Source organism: Salmo salar, chromosome ssa10 (assembly GCF_905237065.1).
Source record: "Salmo salar chromosome ssa10, Ssal_v3.1, whole genome shotgun sequence".
NCBI classification, from domain to species: domain Eukaryota; kingdom Metazoa; phylum Chordata; class Actinopteri; order Salmoniformes; family Salmonidae; genus Salmo; species Salmo salar.
In genome coordinates this window covers 97,028,925-97,033,764 of record NC_059451.1, presented here as the reverse complement: position 1 = coordinate 97,033,764, position 4,840 = coordinate 97,028,925, and the positions used below count along the sequence as shown (strand labels likewise).

Here is a 4,840-nt window from a genome sequence, read left to right as displayed (position 1 = left end):
AGGGACGGAACCTACACTGTTACACAAAGGCGCACTCAATGGTGCGCACAATGGGGTGTTGTGCTCCCCATTTCTCGGGAGATTGTAGTTTTGATTGGGTTCTATGTGCCCTGAAAAACACAGACAAATATACAGGTAGTCTACAACCCAAGTTTTTTTTTAGATTGATCTCAATCGACCAATAAGAATGTTTGACCCGCTGCATTGTCTTCCTGACTTTCCCTGAGCCATATTTCAAAGTGATCCCTTTGAGGAAAGTGAATCGTAGGCTATATACCTCCCCCCCTCTCTCTCTCTCTCTCACCCGATCTGCTCCAGGCCCTCTGGGTTGGGCAAAGAGAGAGAGCATGAAAAAGAAACAATGCAGTGCATGAAATGTAATATTAATCTCCCTGTTCTCTATGCAGACAAAGCGCAAGGTATATATGCACGTCTTTAAATGGTTATTGAGCACTCACACAGCTGCGCAGTTTTCCCTTGTGTGCCGAAACAACTCGGTAAAAGGTCAGACTAGGCCTTTGAATAGAACCACAGAAGAAGTGTCTGTTTGCTCAGTGCAAAATCTCAGATATATTTGTATTTGATATATTTGAGTCTATTATATATACTAGTCAATTTACCCCTACCTATATGTACATAGCTACCTCAATTACCTTGTGCCACACTCCTTGCACATCGACTTGGTACTGGTACTCCCTGTAAATAGGCCTAGCCATGCTGTGTTTTACTCATTATTCTTATTCCTTATTCACTGTGTATTTATTCCTCATGTCACTTTCTATTTTCATTTTAATATTTTTTTATCTTTAACTTTAACTCTGCATTGTTGGAAAATGGCCCGTAAGTAAGAATTTCACTGTTAGTCTACACCTGTTGTTTACGAAGCATGTGACAAATACAATTTGATTTGAAATCGCCTATGTGTCAGGTGTGCCTACATAATTATCAAATCAGGTAGCCTATTATTTGTGAGCATGCCTGTCAGGCCTAAGCTACCTACTATTTGAGAAAGCTGATTAAAAATAACTATGTGTCCACACAATAATGCAACAACACCACACCATTTTATATAAATATAGTTATCTTTATTCATAAAAAATGTTTACACAAAATATATCTGTTAAAATCGGAGTCATATGAGTCTACGAAAAACGGAGAGCAAGTGCATACATTGATCAACGTCTCCATCCCACGTAAAACCCTTCAATCTTTCACGGGAAGCTGTAGAGGTCTATTGCTGACCAATCGCTTGACACAGACATACTTGCCAATTTAACTGTCCAGTGGTCCAGTCATGGCTATCTCATGCGCACTCACGGTCAGCAAAGTGGCAGTGTTCATTATTGCAGAACTTTGTTTTGTTTATCTCAATTAACAAAAATAAGTATTTATAGGCTATTGAACAAATAAGAATTTCAATTTCAGACAATGGGCACCAAAGTACATCTTCGATACAATCTTCCCAGCAGATGCAGGCAGTTAAAATAGGCCGTCTTGCTCTCATGTGAAACTGCTAGTCCTTGGGAGCCACAACCATGCACTTCCGCTGAAATACTGTGCAGTCTCACAGCTGCTGTTTCATTCCTAATTGCTCGTATTCAAAGTCATCGATAAAGACGTAATTCCACGCGTCACCGAAGTGCAGTCTTTCGTCCTTCGACGCGTGCGCGAACAGTCTCTCTACCCTGTTATTCCGAAGGGAACCCAAGCGCCGTTCGACTCTCTTGTAGCATAGCAACGGTAACTGAGTTACTTTCCCCTCTCATTGCCTTGTACCTGCAAACGCTGCCTGGCGATGGGAGAGAGAGAGAGAAAGTCGGTGCCAAGAGTGTGTTCACGGGTGTCTCGCCTGCAGAGTGAATCAAATAACTTGTCATTCTTTTCAACTTTGAGTCCCTTTTGATCGAATAAGCCCCTGTTTATACATGGGTGCTGTTGGATGGTAACGACAATTAGGTGACCTGCGTGTGTCTCAATATCTGTCGAACCAGGTGGTAAAGTCCAGCAGTTCCTGCTCCTCGGAGCTCAGGGGCTCATAGCTCCCCTCATCGGAGGAACAGGTGGAGTGGGGTGACTCCGGCTCGGCGGAGTAGCTGTTGGAGATGGTAGGGGGAAGGCACCCCCGCACTGGAAGGCGGCAGACACTGCATCATGCTCGTCTAGTAGCTGCTGCAGGGCTCGAATATATTCCACGGCGGACCGCAGCGTCTCCACTTTGCTCATCTTCTTGTTGGCTGCCCCGTTGGGCACGTGCTGACGCAGCGTCTGGAAGCCCATGTTGACTTGTTTGACCCGGTTCCTCTCGCGCTCGTTCCGCCGGGCCACGGCTACGGGCAGCTGCTGGGGGATGGAGTAGCCGAGTCCGTTAAAGCTGAGACGCCGCTTGCAGCGCAGGAGCTCCGGGGAGCTGGAGCGCTGTCTTTTCAGCACCGTGGTCTTGCTTTGGTACCCGGCTGCAGTGGTGTCGTTAGGGAGAGCGCAATCCTGGGCTGGGGCGTGCAAGGTAATGGTGGTGCGCCTCTCCATCAGTCCAAATGTGTATGCGTTCTGCGCCATTTGGGTGGTGGTGATGGTGGTAGTCTCCATGTTGGTTGATGGTGAGACAGGGCTACTGACAGATGTGGGTTGCAACAGCGCAGGCTAACAGAAAGACACTCCGTGGAAGAAGAGATAAAAAAATAGACCGAGGTTGGCAGTGCACTGCTCTCGTGTCTTTCGCGTGGGAGCCGTGTGGCTATAGCTGGAGCGCGCTGTGGATATTTGGTGTCCAAGTCTTTCTTGACTACGCTTGCTTACTTCAAGAGCCGATCTGACCCAAACTTTGGCAGCACTCCTCTTTTTCAACACGCGCCCCACACACCCCACCCGTTGGAGACGCACGCTTCTCCGCGAGGCCCCGCCCGCTACTGTGTGATTCATCTGCTAGCCGACTCCGCGAGCCAGGCGCGTGGCTCCGGGAGCTCAGTAAACAATCCAGAGCTTTCACTGCGCCAGGAGCACGCGCTGGGCTCATTTACATTCCAATGTCTCCAACTTGAAAGCCCATTGGTGGATTCAAACGGTCTGCAACCCGGAGAAAATAAAGAAATAGAGAGAAATAATTTGAAAAAAAGGAGAGAATGAAGAAAGGGGAATGGTTTGGTTCTTTGAAATGCCTTTTGAATTTGACAATATACCCCTGGCAAGTCTTCAAATTATCAGTCTTCCCCCACTCCACCCTTCTCCTCTCACTCTTTAAAATCCAAAATACCAAGGACGCTCTCTCCGGTATCCAGGCTACAGCCTTAGAGAGGAAAATAAATGGCAAGCGTGTCTCTGTATAGAATAATTGGCCATTATAGAACTAGCATAGAAGCACGATTAATTTAAGGTAAACATAATGTTTATGACGTGTGGGTATGTCTGCAAATGGCATATCGCTGCCGTGCGTAATGACCCCCCAAAACGAGTGCTCTACAGGTGCACATTGTCTGCATAGAGATCCAAGCATCTACTGCCTGGCTATATTGGCAGCTGATGTTCTGTTGGATTCTGTGCCATTCCAACACTTAAATGCAAGCCCCAAATGTCATGCGTAAAAAGTGTATTCGCAAAATGGATTTGGGTGTTTAGGATAATATGTTATAGCCTAACTAAGCGTATTTAATTATTCAGTTATTACGCACAGTGAAAGTATTAATAAATATACAACTTCAGGTACCACACTGAACTTTGTGTTTTCGTTTTAGGCGAGTTTCAACGTGGTTGATGGATTGTCTTTTTCAGAACCACATTCGACTGGACAGCACGTTCCAGTAACAGTCCTTCTGTTATTTATGGTCAAACGGCTGCACAACACTAATCCTCCATAGAATGTTTAAATAGGACAATATGCAGAATTATTTCTCATTCTTTCATATGTTCAACATTTTGTACTTTAGCGCTCGGATAACTCGCAACATTTCCCGCTCTTACAAAACAAGTTTATTCACTGAGCTTTTTTCAACAAATAGACTAAAATTTAAATCTATAGTCCTCTCCGTCTCTCTGTGTCATGTGCTGTAAACTCAAAGTACTTTCAACGAGACATCTCGTCGAATATCTCGTCAAGTTGCTTTCGGGAATGAATAAAAGTGAACACGTAGTGACCTCTGGCGGTGAAAATAAATAATCATGCCGTACAATCCTACTTTCTTTCCCAAGACTCTCGGCCAGTAGAGAGCAGCAGCAGATAACGTTCAAGATTGGGGCTATAGTTTCTCAAAAAAACGTATTTGTATAGGCCACTTGTCTGTTACGCTTTTGATTATTATATTGTCTCTGAGTTAAAATAATGCACCCACAAGAACACAATAGGCTTGTATGGGATCGATGTATTAAGTGATGATAGGGAATAGGGATGGGGTGTTTACATCAGCTGTGCTTCATATTTGTTTCCCAATGTGCAGTAGGCCTATATCAAAACAATATCAGAAACTATAACCTACAGTTAGTTGTGTTGGTCTATTATGATTGGCAGGTCAGAACTGGTCAAACTTGGACCTGGTGGTGAAACTAGTTTCAACTAGTGATGCAAAACCCACCTCCAAACAGATAAGACAATAAGCACCCAGAGGAAGTCCAATACCCTTACAGCAGTATCATGCCAATACAAGGTCTCGGGGATATGTGTGGGTCTGTACAGTACATCTGTTTATGATCCTCATGATCCTCAGTGCTCATAGTAATGAAAACAGCCTATACGTATATAGTATCAGAGGTCTTTACTCAGACTATACGCTGGGGTACTTTACAGAGTTACAGTAGATACTGATTCTTACCAGTCGATTTAGATAGTGTTGATAATGGAACACAATTCAGA

The 4,840-nt window shown here is 44.5% G+C and overlaps 1 pseudogene; it reads right to left on the bottom strand.

Moving 5' to 3' along the window:
• Positions 1-1,105: 1,105 nt before the first annotated feature.
• LOC123724495 (achaete-scute homolog 1b-like) lies at positions 1,106-3,119 on the bottom strand (annotated as a pseudogene).
• Between the last annotated feature and the right edge of the window lie 1,721 nt (positions 3,120-4,840).